Source organism: Geotrypetes seraphini, chromosome 16 (assembly GCF_902459505.1).
Source record: "Geotrypetes seraphini chromosome 16, aGeoSer1.1, whole genome shotgun sequence".
NCBI lineage: Eukaryota > Metazoa > Chordata > Amphibia > Gymnophiona > Dermophiidae > Geotrypetes > Geotrypetes seraphini.
In genome coordinates, this window is record NC_047099.1 from 49959291 (window position 1) to 49976414 (window position 17124).

The following is a 17124-nucleotide window of genomic DNA, read 5'->3' on the forward strand; positions in this document are numbered from 1 at the left end:
ACTTTTCCGAATGCCCTCTTGTTCTTATATTTTTTGAAAGTTTGAAGAATCTGTCCCTCTCTACTCTCTCTATGCCCTTCATGATCTTGTAAGTCTCTATCATAATCCCTCTAAGTCTCCTCTTTTCCAGGGAAAAGAGACCCAGTTTCTCCAATCTTTCTCTATCTCTCTCTCTCTGTCTTTCTATCTATCTCTCTCTCTCTCTCTCTCTTTCTGTCCCTCTCTACTCTCTCTATGCCCTTCATGATCTTGTAAGTCTCTATCATAATCCCTCTAAGTCTCCTCTTTTCCAGGGAAAAGAGACCCAGTTTCTCCAATCTTTCTCTATCTCTCTCTCTCTGTCTTTCTATCTATCTCTCTCTCTCTCTCTTTCTGTCCCTCTCTACTCTCTCTATGCCCTTCATGATCTTGTAAGTCTCTATCATATCCCCTCTAAGTCTCCTCTTCTCCAGGGAAAAGAGACCCAGTTTCTCCAGTCTCTCGGCGTATGAAAGGTTTTCCATCCCTTTTATCAGACGTGTCGCTCTCCTCTGAACCCTCTCGAGTATCGCCATATCCTTCTTAAGGTACGGAGACCAATATTGGACGCAGTATTCCAGATGCGGGCGCACCATCGCCCGATATAGCGGCAGAATAACTTCTTTCGTCCTGGTTGTAATACCCTTCTTGATTATACCTAGCATTCTATTCGCTCTCTTAGCGGCCGCTGCAGCCCTGCTCCAGATATGATATTGTGTTCGGCTTGGCTCATTCTCTAACTTTCACAGTAATGAAGCCTTTTTTTTTTTTCAAAACAGTGAGTGGGGAAAAATCACATCAACCCCCCAAAGTACCAGAATCTGTCATTGCCCCTCTTCCATCCCATATACTAATCCCTAAAAGTCTCACATTCTGCTTTATTTGCTGAATTGGACCCCAGGGATTTGCACAAAAGTTCTTTGTCCTGCCACAATGGAAGGGTTTCCTGTCTGACACGGCTGGGACGATTGCTCAGGCATATTCTTAGTAAACTGCATAACTAAAATGGTTTTACCCCCCTCACCACTACCACTCTTTTTCTTTCCATAGGGCCATCTCCCCCCCCCCAACATGCTCTAGCTCTGTTCCCAGCCACCAGTTCAGCACCGCACTTTTATCACGGGACTGTTCAACGCGGCCCAAGGCAATGCCCCCCCTGTCGGCATTCATCCATGGCCTAATGCCCCCCCCATCAGTACCCACCCAATGCAGCATGTGGCGTGTGTGGTGGTGGAGCAATGTCCCCCACACCCCTCCCCCATCAGCACTTCACCTCGATCAGGCAATACCCCCACCCCCTGTTTTGTAATCTTCCCATATTTACTCCATAGATTTGCTGGCTGGAACTACTGTTTTCTTTTCTTCTGCTACCACTTGACTCTTGGCAAGTTTGAGCTGCTCCCTCAATCCGATGAGGATACAAGAATTTGATAGACCATCTTTCCATGCTGCGAGCAAAGCAGCTTATATGCAGGAACTCTCTCTCTGTCCCTAGTGCAGGGGTAGGCAATTCCGTTCCTCGAGAGCCGAAGCCAGGTCAAGTTTTCAGGATATCCACAATGAATATGTATGAGATGGATTTGCATGCACTTCCTCCTTGAGATGCAAATCTATCTCATGCATATTTATTGTGGATATTCTGAAAACCTGACCTGGTCCGGCTCTCGAGGACCGGAATTGCCTACCCCTGCCCTAGTGGGCTCACAACCTACGTTTTATAGCTGGGCCAATTTGAGGGTTCAGTGACTTGCCCAAGGTCGCAAGGAGCGGCAATGGGAATTGAACTTAGTGGCTCAGGTTCTTAGCCCACTGCACTATTAGGCTACGCCTAGGGTCGATGGGGACAGCCACTGACCCCCAGGCAAGTTACAGACATAGTAATGAAAGTCAAATAAAATTCTTGTGCGCAAAATATTAGCTATTAGCAAGTTCAAGTTCAATTTATTTGATATACCGCTAATAAAACCAAGGTAAATCTAAGTGATGTACAATAAAAATGTAAAAATAAACGAAGGTAGGCAAAACACAAAAGTCAGACATTAAAAGGGTATGGAAACATGAAAGAAAGGGATGGGTAGGTTGCAATAAAAAACAAAAGCCTGAGTGGTGTAGAACAAGTGGAAATGACAAAGGCTAAGGGACATTTGATGTAGATATAGGGAAATACTTTTAAAACCAATAGGAGAAAATATTTTTTTTTTCACTCGAAGAATAGTTTAGCTGGTTTGGACAAGTTCCTGGAGGAAAAGTCAATAGTCTCTTAAGACAGACATGGGGGAAGCCACTGCTTGCCCTGGATCAGTGGCATGGATTTTTCCCAGATACTAGTGACCTGGATTAGCCACCCTGAAGACGGGCTACTGGGATAGATGGACCATTGGTCTGACCCATACAAAGTACTTTCAGCTACTCTTCAGCATTCTAAGAGTTTAGCAGTGTGGGGCCACCCAGGCAGGGCTGAAGGTGTTTGGGCTGGATTTCTGCTTCAGATTCCAGCCATACTGCACATTGTTTTGATTCCTCACTCCCTCACATTGTCATCCCGCAGCTGCAGATCACAAGGCTGTTCCAAAGAAGTGGTCTAATGGGAGCGGCTGAGTTTGGATGTTTGAGAATGTGATGGCAGTATCATTTGCTCCTGCCGTAGAGTCAAATAAAGGCAGGGCAACATCTGGCACAGCCGTAACCGTTACAGAAGAGGGGACACGGTCGAAACATTCAAGGTACTGAAGGGAATAGACTTAGTAGATGAAGACAGGTTGTCCACCCTCTCCAAGGTAGGGAGAAGGAGAGGGCACTCTCTAAAATTGAAAGGGGATAGATTCCGTATAAATGCAAGGAAGTTCTTCTTCACCCAGAGAGTGGTAGAAAACTGGAACGCTCTTCCAGAGTCTGTCATAGGGGAGTACTGTGTTCAGTATTGGTCACCGTACCTTAAGAAGGATATGGCAACACTTGAGAGGGTCCAGAGGAGAGCGACACGAATGATTAAGGGCATGGAAAACCTCACATACACTGAAAGATTGGAGAGACTGGGGCTCTTCTCCCTGGAAAAGCGGAGACTCAGAGGAGATATGATAGAGACCTACAAGATCATGAAGGGCATAGAGAGAGTAGAGAGGGACAGATTCTTCAAACTTTCAAAACATATAAGAACAAGAGGGCATTCGTACGCAGGTAGGGCTAGTCTCAGTTAGGGCACTGTTCTTTGACCAGAGGGCCACCGTGTGAGCGGACTGCTGGGCGCGATGGTCTGACCCAGCAGCGGCAATTTGTACGCTCTTATGTTCTTAGTGAACAAGGTCTTGCACAAGTGTTAAAACATTTAACCTTGATGAATTTAAAATTGCCAAACAGGACGACACTTTTAATAGGGGGGAGCATGTGGCACAGAGGTTAGAACCATAACCTCAGCACCCTGAGGTGGTGAGTTCAAATCCCATGCTGCTCCTTATGACGCTGGGCTAGTTACTTAATCCCCCATTGGCCCAGATACATTAGATAGAGTATGACCCTACCAGGCTTGAGTACCTGAATGTCAACCACTTAGCAAACAGTATATTTTGTAATTTTGCTTTCTTAACGTCTCTGTACTCTGACTCCTTCTACATATTGTAAATCGCTGAAAGTCCAGCTCTCTTGAATGTAAACCGCCTAGAAGTCGCAAGATTGTGGCGGTATCCTATATAACAAAACCCTAGAGCGTGCATGCGCTCTTGAAATTTCGTGATCCCTGCCGCTGTGATTTCTGATCCGTGGCCGCGTTCCATTTTAGAACGCGGAGGCAGGGATCACTCTAGCCACTCCCCCTCCTCCCGCCCTCACTCACCAACCGCTGGAGGAAGCGCAGGCAAGCTTGGTCCCGATTGGTGCTGGCGGCGGCTGCCGGGAGGAGGGCTTCGTGGAGCGCCGCCGCACGCCAACACCTCACAGTCTCCTGAGCCGCATCCTCGCCACCCCGATTGCCGGCGTTCAGTGTTCACGCTTCCGCGACGCAGGGTAAGGGTAAGGGAGCCGAGTCAGCGGGGGTTGGGCTGGGAGGGAAGAGAAGCGGTTTGCCTCGGGTTTTTCAAGGCCTGGCTTCTTCGGGCAGCAGCAACATTTACAATTCGCTGCTGTTGCCGGCTTCAGGCCTTCCTCTCTGGCGGGTCCTGCCTACTTTCTGTTTCAGGAAGACGACCCAACAGAGAGGAAGACCTGAAGCCGGCAACAGCAATGAATTGTGAATGCTGCTGCTGCTGCCCGATGAAGTTCAAGGAGGAAAGGGAGCAGACGGGGAGAGAATGGCTTGGAGGGAAGAAGAGATGGCAGGGCATGGAGGGAAGGAGGAATGTATGCCAGACCAAGGAAAAAGGAAGGGGGAAAGGAAGGAGGAGATGCCATATGGAACAGAGAGAGAGAGAGGGCGGACACTGGATGGAAAGAGAAGAGAGGGCAGTGAATGGAAGGGGCAAGACAGAGAGTGAACAGTAGATAGAAGGGCTAGAGAGAGGGAGACAGACACTGAATTGAAGTCTGAGGGACAGGGGGAGCAGACGTTGGAAGGAAGTGGGGAAGAGAAAGAAAAAAGGGCACATGCAGGATTGAGGGAAGAGGATAGAGTTAGAAATAAAGATAGATAGACAGGGGGCCAGGGAGAGACAGACAGAAAGAATGACAGACAGACAGCATCCAAGGAGAGAGAGACAAATAAAAAAAACCCAGACAGACATGTACTCTAGCACCCATTAATGTAACGGGCTTAAACACTAGTAGAAGAATAAAGTTGTTATTATTAAGAAGATGTCTGTTCCTGTTTCCTAGTGGACTGAGAATGCAGATGTGGCTTACCACTTAGGCTAATTTAGTGTCATGTGATCTGTGCCAGGGTTCTAATCCCCAGCTCTATCACTGAGTCTCTGGGCATGTTGGAGATTCTCTCATACTGACTGCTAATGTTTTGCGTCAACATTTGCCCTGTTCCCAAGTCAGCACCACTCCAAGATTCAGCTGAAAATTCTTTCTAATTGATTTTCTGTTCTCTCGGGGTTTCCGGGTCTCGCTGTGTCTTGTCAGGCAGAAACTGACGTTTCAGCCACCATGCTGTGGCTTTCTTCAGGGTATGCTGTGAGGCCTGCAGTTTGTCTTTGTAAATAGTGGGTCCACTGACCTGATTGGGAACAGGGCGGTCCACCAATTTGTTTGTTGGTCTCTTTTTTTTTTTTGATAATATATTTTATTGCATTTTCAAAATAAAGTACAAACATTCCAGAATACAAGATGTACATGAGAAAGAATGAGCACCAGAACACTTCACAACTTCACCTGACATCTGAAACCCCCCCCACCTCCCCACCCCCCTTCCCCAACCTAAACCAAACCATAAGAAACTCAAAGTCCATTCCAGTGTAGTCCCCACAATAAGCTCAGATATTCAATAATTTACTACGAGCTCTAGGCGTTAATGTGTCACAAAATTGTGTCCAGCGCGTGCAAAATAATCTGCCCTGTGCAGAGTCCAAGGAAGTAAAACAAAGTCTCTCCATAGAGGCTTGGTGAATCATCAATGTTCTCCACCGGGACAGTTGTTGGTCTCTTTTTCCATAGAATGGAAAAGTCTCTAATCGAGCCAGCAACACCCAATACACATTTTCTTGGTCTCTGGTCGCTTCGGTTAGCCTTGTGATCTTGCTTTATCCCCAGGTGCATCATTTCTTTATCCATCTCTGTCACTGTCTTCTGTGTGTGACAGCAGGAGACCTGCCTTATCCCCATCAGTCTCTGTTCCAATCCCCAGTGACTCTCTGTCAGTGACCTCAGTCTTATCTTCTTTCTTATCTTTATTAAAACTTGATGTACCACTGGATGGCCAAACATGGCGTCACAGTGCTGTACAATTCAGTGACTAACTAAATAATACAGTGAAAACAATCGCATAAATTCCTCTACTGATGCCGTGTGGCTTGTGTTGTGGATACTTGGACGGAGATTGACCCAAGTGGGCAGTCACAGAGAGAAGGCATTTTGTGGTAACTTGCAGATATGGCCGGCTCCACCTTTCCCTTTGGGAACTGTTTGCCCTGAATCTTGTTTAGGAGGTTTAGATGTAGATTGAATAATTCAGTAAGACTGAGCTGTGTGAAAGCAGGAAATCTGCTGGGAGTTTTTAACATGATTCCAGTAACACTGGCTTAAACTCAGCCTACGTCCCATTCCGGATTTTTTTTTTACATGTGATAGAACTATTTAATCCTAGTGCCTTACTGCAAAAGAAAGACAGATCTTTCGATGCTAAACTGAAGCACAAGTTTCAAGCATGCTAATTCAGCCCCTTTACGGGCACAGCACTCAAACCCCACTTTCCATAAGCGATAATAATAATTTTATTCTTATATATCGCCAAAGCCGTAATAGTTTGAGGCGGTTTACAATAAGAAGAGCCGGACCATCGGCAAAAATAGGCACAATGTCTGCTTACATGTATTCGATGACTTTACAATGTGCCAATTTGAGGGTTCAGTGACTTGCCCAAGGTAAATCTTCATAGGTGTTTCATTCTAGACTCTTATCTCATGTGCTGATAGATTGAAAAAGCTGGGGCTATTCTCCCTGGAGAAGCGGAGACTTAGAGGAGACATGATAGAAACCTTCAAAATCCTGAAGGGCATAGAGAAGGTAGACAGGGACAGATTCTTCAGACTATGGGGAACCACAAGTACTAGGGGTCACTCGGAGAAATTGAGAGGGGACAGGTTTAGAACAAACGCTAGGAAGTTCTTTTTTACCCAGAGGGTGGTGGACACATGGAACGCGCTTCCGGAGGCCATGATAGGCCAGAGCACGTTACAGGGCTTCAAAGAAGGTTTGGATAGGTTCCTAGAGGACAAAGAGATTGAGGGATACAGATAGGAGTAGAGGTAGGTTATAGGAATAGTCAGGGACCACTGCACAGGTGATAGGCCTGAGGGGCCGCCGTGGGAGCGGACCGCTGGGCGGGATGGACCTCTGGTCTGACCCAGCGGAGGCAAATTCTTATGTTCTTAGGTGCGTAATATCATTTCACTCACATATCTCAAATAGTTTCTTCATCTTTTCTACGGCTTCGGCAACTCCATTCAGGTCTCTCCTAAATCGAAACTCCTTACGAATCATACACTCATTTGTCACTTTTAGATTGGACTACGGTTGCTCAGTACTAATCGGACTTCCACAATACCAGTTGCGCCGACTTCAGCTTGTGCAAAACACCGTACTCGAGCTTCTTTACCGTCGTTCAAAATTCGACCGTATAACTCCTCACATTAGAACATAGGCTTCCAATCTCATTTAGGAAACCTTTTCAATATAATACTCTCACTTTCCAGATTCTGATCTTTGGTCTTCCCTTATTTCTGTCTAATCATTGACTCCTTATTCTCTTCACTCCTCTAACCAGTATTTATTGCCCATTCCATCCTTCCGACAGATGTTTCTGGACATACATAGAGATTCTAGTTTTTCTGTAATGGCACCTACACTCTGGAACTCTCTTGCGTTTTATCTGCATTCTGAAAAAAATCCTTTAAGTCTCAAATGAAGGCTTATTACTTCAAAAGGTCTGAGAACACTATGAAATTGAGTTTAGAGATAGAAAATGGCTATAAAATGTATTAAAGGTGGTATTATACCCCTGAGCGGCTGTTTTCTATATTCCGTGTGGGCACTGATCATTGTTGGCGCAACTGTGGGCAGAAGGGGGATTTCATTCACATCTGGTGGACATGTCCGGGAGTGCGCTTGTATTGGCAGTAGGTGTGTTTCGGGAGGAAACTAAAGACTGGGGATTAGGGGGAAGCAGGGGGAAATGGGTAGGGCTTGGGCATGCCCAGTGGGGCCAGGGCACTGCACGTGCTCAGAGAGAGAGAGAGAAAAAAAAATCTCTCTGAGCTATTGGAGAGCTTATCCGCAAATTGGGAGCTGTTGGGACAACACCCATATGTGGCTGACTATCCTGCTGTCCACGGAGAACCTACGTTACAGGTAAGTAACTACACTTTTCATTCACATCTGGTAGACATGTCCGGGAGTGCGCTTGTATTGGCAGCAGGTGGGTTGTGTTTTAGTTAAAAATCTTACAGAAACATTGTTGTGTTTTAATGGACTGCTGCTTACTTAATGTGGGAGTACCTGGTTTCACTCTCCTGGAGCAGAAACTAGTGCGGCCTGTGTATTTACGGCTGCTCGCTTGGCTCTGGTGCACTGTTGGCGTTCCCCCACGATTCCTGCTTTACAAACTGTGTACTCTCGTTTGGATCATTTGCAATTGATGTCTAAATTGACCGCACTGAGATATAATACTCTTGTTTCTTACTCTAAAATTTGGGAACCTTATGACAGCACTCTATTTAAATTGGAGGGGGGGTTTGTTGGGGAGTAGGATTTGGGCATTTGGGACAAGGGGGAGTACTGTGGGGACTTTGGATTTGATTTGCTTGATTGGGAGGATGCCTATTATTCATGTCAGAATTGGAGCATCAAACTTTGGAACGCTCTGCCAGGCCTACTGCGATTTTGTGTCTGAAAGCTCTTTGTTGATGCTTTCCTATGAAAATGTTGCTACTTCTGTTCGTCCTGTAAGATCCAGTGCCAACGAATATTTGGGTTTTAACTTTTTGCAGTTTTATTGCTAAAGGTTTAATTGATAAGAGGTCTGTCCATTGTTTGTTCATATCCACGCGCTTCCCTGCCTAACATCTTAGAGTTCTTGCAGGGTGGCCTGGACAGGGGCATGGCTTGGTCTTCTCTCTGGGTTCAGCTTTCAACCGGGTTATTACGGAGTCAGCATCTGACTGCCATTCCTGATGTTGTTCGCTTCTTGCGGGTAGCCAAGTTGCTCAAGCCTCCTGTGTGACCATCTCTTCCCTCTTGGGATTTGAATCTGGTCCTGTCTGTGCATGTGCGCCCCCCGTTTGAGCCTTTGGCTGCCTGCACGTTGAAGGACCTTACTCTTAAGGCGGTCTTCTTGGCGGCTATTACTTCTGCTAGACGTATCTCGGAGCTGCAGGCTCTCTCTTGTCAGTCTCCCTTCCTCAAGTTTTCTAGGGAGCAGGTAGTGTAGAGGCCTGTTCCTTCATTTCTGCCAAAGGTAGTTTCTCCTTTTCATGTCAATCAGGCAGTGGTCCTCCCAGTCCTGGCAGAAACAGTTGTGCAAATTGGATGTTGGGCGGGTCCTTTGCGCCTCCTTGCGCAAGACCCAGGAGATCAGGAAATCAGATCATCTTTTTGTTCTTCTAGTGGGTCATTGTAGGAGGGCACTTCCAAGGTTACCATTGCACGCTGAATCAAGGAGACTATTGCTTCCGCTTAACTTCTTCTTCCAAAAAAAAAAAAGTCTTTTCCGGAATCTTCTTAAGACTCATTCCACTCGGGGGTCAGGCAACTTCTTGGGCTGAATCTTCGCTGGTGCCTCCTATGAATATTTGGAAGGCGGCGGTCTGGTCAGCTCTACATTCCTTTGTGAGACACTACCGTGTGGATGTTCAGGCGCGTCGGGATGCGGTGTTAGGTGAGTGTGTTCTGGTGTCGGCCCTTCGGGGGTCCCACCCATGATGGGGACTGCTTTGGTACATCCTGCTTGTAAGATTAACCTATGCTGGTCTGGAGAGTTGCTAAAGAAGGAGAAATTAGGTTCTTACCTGCTAAATTTACTTTCTTTTAGTCTCTCCAGACCAGCATAAGACCCCCCCTGCCTATTGTCGTGTTCTTGCGTGCAGATTTGAATTTTTCGGTCGGTTTCTAGTATTTTTCTAGGGATGGGGAGATTAAGAACAGCAGCTGTGGCGTAGCTGGTGAGCTGTGGGACCTTTGATATTTGCATTTGTTCCTTTGCATTTTCCTACAGCGTTCCTGTTTTTATTTGTTGATACTCCTGTTCGAAGTCCTGTTTGTTTTTCTGTATATAGTTATTACTTCTGCTTGGCTATTCGGCAGACTGAGGTAAATAGGAAGGGGTCACATGATATGTGCAGTTCCAAAGTTTTGTCTCAGTCTCCACCTGCTGGTCATGATGAGATATATACCCGCTTGTAAAATTAACCCTATGCTGGTCTGGAGAGGCTAAAAGAAAGTAACTTAGCAGGTAAGAACCTAATTTCTCCTTCGATCCGGTTTCTTGATAACTCTTCTCCACCTTAGCACCATCTGACTTGGATCATGATAGAACTTCTTCCTTTTTGTTCCATTTCTATTTGCTTTTACCTTGACTTAGGGAACAAGGGCTGGAAAGTTTACAATCTGTGCAATGTCTTTGTTAACCTGCCTCTGTTTATTCCTTGTTTTGGTTTTTAATTATTCCCCGTTGTCTTTATATTATGTAAACCACTTTGATTTGACTTTTCTGTCAGTAAAGTGCGTTATATTAAATCAAATAAGTGTAACTGTAATCCACTCCAGCTTTTGAATCGCAAGCCAGAAGGAGTCTTTCTAATCTGCTCTGCTTATTTATTTATTTTTGTCATCTTTTTTTTTTTTCCCGGTCTTTTCACATTCTTTTTACTTGATTTCGGAGCTAAGAGCTCCCCTAGTTGAGGGTACAGCTCTTGTCTGGAGGAGAAGTAAGCTACAGTCTGCAGCTGATAGGTTGACCCCTTATGGTAGCTGTTGGCCAGCCTGCAGAAGCCTTTTTGGAGCTCGGGATCCATCTCCCTTGTAGCATTGCTCAACCAACGGCGTTGCAGGGGTGAGCACAGGCTGTTAGGCATCCATCCGTAAGAGGCTCAGCGGGATCTCATAGGGTGCCGGCTGCATTTCACCTCCACCCTATGGGTGCTGGCTCGCTCTATTGGGCTTAGTAAAAGAGAGGACAAATGTTTTATTTATTTTCAATTTACAGTAACTCTTTTAATATTATAGTTCTTTGCATTATTTTTCTTGTTATTTTCTTGGTTCTGTTTTCTTGTCCATGCTTTATTATTTTAGTTATCAGGATTCATTTACCGCCATTTTAAGCAATTTATTCAAGGTGGTCTACAGCAAGAATAAGTCAAACATAAGCATAAGGGCTAGGGAAACGACAAGGCAATATCTCAGAGCAGCAGCTCATACAGAAAGCAGTCTTTGATTCAAATTTTTAAAATGCTCCCAGGTTTCAAAAGTAACTACCCGACATGGCTACGTTTCGCCGGTCGACTGCTTCAGGGGCAAAGATAACTATTAAAATGCAGACCACAAAAAAAACCCAAATCAATACATAATCTAAAACTACACATTATTCAAATCAAGTAAATAACTAATTAAGGGCTCCTTTAATCTGTGGCAGAGATTCATACCGCAGGCCGGTGAGGTCAATGACGCACATTCAATTCCTATGAGTGATGGAGCATTGACCTCGCCGGCCTGTGGTAAGAAACTCTTCCGTGGTTTAGTAAAACCCAGTGTAAATATCACAAACTAAATCCACAGCAGAGGGACATATAAGACAAGAACTGATGGCAGCCATTCAGGGAGCAGCGCAGGACCAGGCTGGAGCATGAAAAGCTCACTCCTGCCCAGTAGGGAAGGGTCAACTGGTGCCTTCTGGGTCCTGCTTCTCTGAAGAGCAGTCGGCATCATAAAACACATACAAGATGTCTAGCGTTGCCCGGAGATAACCAAGTGAACCAGTTCCAGGCCTGGGAGATTTTTTGGACAGTCCTGGTTTTAAATTTATATCTCAAATCAACATGGGATTTATAATGTCTGATTCTGACCGTTAAAATCAGAGCTGCGTATTTCATAATGCAACAGGATGAGTAGGTCAGCAATCCAGATAGATTGTGAGCCCACAGGGACAGAGAGGGAAATGCTTGAGTACCTGATTGTAAAAACCGCTTAGATAACCTTGATAGGCGGTATATAAAATCCTAATAAACTTGAAACTTGTCCCAAAAATCTCCAGCCTAGAATTTCGTAGTTTGGCATATCTATCTGCCACCTCAACAGACCTGTTTATGCCTTTCCCTGAGTGGTTAAGAAATATTTTAAATCAATAAATAAGATCTCCATTTATTCTGTTGCAGTATTCTTTATATATGGAGATCTTATTTATTGATTTAAAATATTTCTTAACCACTCAGTCCTATAGATCTAGGCAGTTTACAATAAACATACACAATATTTATCAGAACGTCATAAAACAAACATTGTACCATCTTCATACCATCCAAAAAAAATGACAGACCGACATTAGGAATTTGAAAAGCATAAGCCTTAGGGAAAGGCTTAAACAGGTCTGTTGAGCCAAGCTACCCAATTCTAAGCTGGAGACTTTTGGGACAGCCCTGGATTGCTGACCTCCTCATCCTGTTGCATTATGAAATATACATCTCTGATTTCAACGGGCAGAATCAGACACTATAGATCCCATGCTGATTTGGGATATAAATTTAAAACCAGGACTGTCCAAAAAGTCCCAGGCCTGGAACTGGTTCACTTGGGCATATCCGGGCAACGCTAGACATCTTGTATGTGTTTTAGGATGCCGACTGCTCTTTAGAGAAGCAGGATCCTAGGAGGCACCAGTTAACCCTTCCCTACTGTGAGCTAGTTCAAAGTAGCCTTGGTAACTATGTGCACAGAGCATATTTCGTCTTAGAACTAAAAGTGGCAGCATGATTCATTGGCCCCTTTCATCAGGCTCTGTATTAATAAGCCACTGCAATCCTGCGACAGAGAATGCGTCAGAGGCTGATAACCTAGAGAGAAAAGGAACCCTTACAGTCACGTCATCTCTGCATTTTGGGGGTTTACTGAAACCTTGACCAGGAAGCAATCACTGAAGACTTGGCTGCAGGCTAGAAAAGTCAAGGTTCTAAGCTAGCTTATGAGAGAATCAAGCTGACTGGCCTTGTCTGTCAGAGCAGAGCTCATCGTCAAAAGCTCTGTTCAAGCCATGATGAGAACGTGTGCTCAGTCAGAGTGTGAAGGAGTACTCTTCCATAGAGAGATGCTAGAAAGAGAGAGCCAACTGTCTGCCAACAGCAAGAGCTCAGACAGACAAACAGGATAAATAAGGGATTAGGGAATTACTTATAGGGGGAATGAATAAAACTTGACATGGGTACTTGATAAGTGAATGTAGTCTGTTCTCTTTATTCCCAATAATGTTTGTGAACCGTGAAATCTCGAATAACGGAATGCAGAGTCTATGGGAAAATAAGAGGTTGGGTTCCAGCAGTACACATTGCACCTCAAAACTGCGGAAAGTGAACAATGGCAAAATAGCTTAGTTGCTCTTCTCTGGACCCTCTCAAGTACCTCCATGTCCTTCTTGAGGTACGGCGACCAGAACTGAGCGCCCACACCTGGAGTACTGTGTTCAGTTTTCTGGTCGCCGTACCTCAAGAAGGACATGGAGGTACTTGAGAGGGTCCAGAGAAGAGCAACTAAGCTAATAAAGGGTATGGAGGACCTCTCATATACTGACAGACTGAAAATGCTAGGGCTTTTCTCCCTGGAAAAGCGGAGACTTAGAGGAGACATGATAGAAACCTTCAAGATCATGAAGGGCATAGAAAAAATAGACAGGGACAGATTTTTCAAATTAAGGGGATCAATAAGTACAAGGGGGCACTCAGAGAAATTGAAAGGGGAGAAGTTTAGAACAAACGCTAGGAAGTTCTTTTTCACACAGAGGGTGGTGGATACATGGAACGCACTACCGGAGGATGTGATAAACAGGAGCACGCTACAGGGGTTCAAAGAAGCTTTGGATAGGTACTTGGAAGACAAAGGGATTGAGGGGTACAGATAAGAGTAGAGGTAGATTATAGGGATGGGATTAGAGGTAAGTTACAAAATTAATCAGGGACCACTGTTCAGGCACTAGGCCTGATGGGCCGCCGCGGGAGCGGACCGCTGAGCAAGATGGACCTCTGGTCTGACTCAGCGGGGGCAACTTCTTATGTTCTTAATAGGGTTAGGTTCCTGTATGGGACCGCACTTGGGGTACTTCAGGCCAGACCACAAAGTGAAAATGAAAGCAGAGAGTGCTTTTTTTTTTTTTTTTAAGAGCAAGTTTGCGAATATCTGAACACAGGGGTGCAAATGGGTAATTTTGGTCACAATAGATGGAACCGTGGATATAGAAAATCATGTATTGGAAATGCCGTGAATAACAAGAACTGACTGTATTTCTTACTCCTTAGCAGCCTGGCAAGAGTGGCATTTACCTCTAGGTGGCTGCATACTAACACACGCTCAGAAAGTCTTCCAGACTTTTATGAACTTTAGGGATGCAAGTCCGACCTGGTACCGAACAACCCGTATCTACTCACCCTGGACAGATGGATCTCAAAAGCACTGCCAAATACACCAAACGACATCTCTAAACTCGCAGGCCATAAGAACATAAGACTTGCCTCTGTCGGGTCAGACCGGAGGTCCATCGTGCCCGGCAGTCCGCTCACGCGGCGGCCCCTCAGGTCCAGGACCTGATAGTGCTCCTACCCTAAAACTCACATACTCATATTCTCCGACAAAAAAGATACACCCATCGCTAGGAAAGCTATGTTACCTCCATGTTATACCTACACTGTAAACATTGCAATTTAATCCACCCTATGCCCACTAAGTCTGTATATCACGTCTTTACTGTAAATGCTGTAACGTAAACCCCCTTGTCTATACTGTAAATGCTGTAAAGTCTGTATTTCTCACTAAAGTTTGTCCTACCCATACTATGAATGTACTTCTGTAACCCGTTCTGGGCTCCTTTGGGAGGACGGGCTAAATGTAATGTAATGTAATGTAATGTAATTTATTTCTTATATACCGCTACATCCGTTAGGTTCTAAGCGGTTTACAGAAAATATACATTAAGATTAGAAATAAGAAAGGTACTTGAAAAATTCCCTTACTGTCCCGAAGGCTCACAATCTAACTAAAGTACCTGGAGGGTAATAGAGAAGTGAAAAGTAGAGTTAGAGGAAAAATAAAAATAAAATAAACATTTTAACAAGACAGCATTGATCTAAATACTTTGGAAGGTAGAAGAGAGGAGAGAAAGGAATAGAAGCAGAAGGGGGAGCCGTTGAACATTAAATAAAGTGATGATGCCATCTGTATGTGGCTGCCTTATCCTGCTTGTCCAAGGTGGAGAGAACGAGAGGGCACTCTCTAAAGTTAAAAGGGGATAGATTCCGTACAAACGTAAGGAAGTTCTTCTTCACCCAGAGAGTGGTGGAAAACTGGAACACTCTTCGGAGGCTGTTATAGAGGAAAACACCCTCCAGGGATTCAAGACAAAGTCTGCTGAACCGGAACTTATGCAGGTAGGGCTGGTCTCAGTTAGGGCGCTGGTCTTTGACCTAAGGGCCGCCGCGGGAGTGGACTGCTGGGCACGATGGACCACTGGTCTGACCCAGCAGCGGCAGTTCTTATGTCCAGGGGGAATCACTGCACATTTGAAGATGGGGTCAAGGCAGTTAGCATCACTAAGTTTTTAAAAGATTTAGATAAATTCCTGGCGCAAAAGTCCCGAGTCTACTTGGCTAACCATGGTTTAGAGAAAGTCACTAGTTTGGGTGTATGAACCAGGTAGCTGTGACCTGGACTGGTTAATGTTAGAGGCAGGATGCTGAGCTCAGTGGACCTTTGGTCTGACCCAGTAAGTCACAATTCATGTTCGTAAGCTGACTTTACTTCCACCATCCACTTGCAATAGAACCAAGGAAAACTCAGAATTTAAGATCCATAGTCTGCCAAACAGATCCAGCCCACCATTAAAATACTGGGTGTAACTCTGGACCAATGCCTAACCATGAAAGACCAGGTGGACTCCCTAATCAAAAAGGGTTTTTTTCACCCTCTGGAAGCTTAAATCCATTAAATCAGTGGTTCCCAACCCTGTCCTGGAGGAACACCAGGCCAATCGGGTTTTTAGGCTAGCCCTAATGAATATGCATGAAGCAAATTTGCATGCCTATCACTTCCATCATATGCAAATCTCTCTCATGCATATTCATTAGGGCTAGCCTGAAAACCCGATTGGCCTGGTGTTCCTCCAGGACAGGGTTGGGAATCACTGCATTAAATCATATTTTGATAACTCTGCATTCAGAATCCTGGTACAATCCCTCGTAATGAGTCAACTTGACTACTGTAACATCGCCTATTTAGCAATAACCCAAAAGAATATGAGACGCTTACAATTAATGCAAAACACTGCGGTCAGACTTATCTTCGGTCTAAAGAAATTCGATCACGTGACGCTATAATACAAACAGCTACACTGGCTGCCGTTGGAAGCTCGTGTAAAGTTTAAGTTCGCCTGCCTTTGCTTTAAAGTTCTTTATGGTCTAGCCCCTAAATACATAACTGACCTCTTCTCCTTCTCAGCCAACAGACACAAGAGAAGCTCCCACTTGCACTTCGTTTCTCCCCCGGTTAGAGGTTGCAAACTAAAAAAAACACTATGGACACCTTCTCTCACATCAAGCAGCTTTACGGGGGAAAGATCTAGAACAACTCCTCTTGCCCACCACTTACGAGGGGTTCAGGAAGCGCCTCAAAACTCACCTGTTCCTGAAGTACCTAGACAGCTGACCCGTTCCTCTCTTTCCCCTCTATAACGGTCCTCTTGCCCTATCCCCCTCTTGTTCTCCCATCCCTTAAGTTCTCTCAACTTGTACTTCATTAATCTTTTGTAAATCGCATAGAACTTAATGGTACTGCGGTATCTAAACTGTTATTATTATTATTTGTGTCTGCTTAGATTACTGGTTCTTCCAATAGTTGCTGCCTGTTCGCTTGCAGATGCTCTGTCCTTACCTTGTGATTCCTTAAAATCTGTTCTTTTTAGTTTAGTTCATCCAGTAATTTGATATACCACCATTTGGTTGCAAGACAAATCAAAACAGATAAAGTACTCTACATTAGATAAGAGTTTGAGCCCACCAGGACGGATATGGTAAAATGCCCGAGTAGTTGAATATAAACCACTTAGGCTATAAGTGGTCTATAAATAAATAAATCACATACATTAAAAACCAAGTGCTAATGTAAGAGTCTCTAGTACAAAGTAAATAAAACACCCCTAAGAGGGCCAAAAATGCATCCCACTTATAAAGCAGTGTTTGCAGTGACAGATATAATTGGGAAGGGCATAATGGG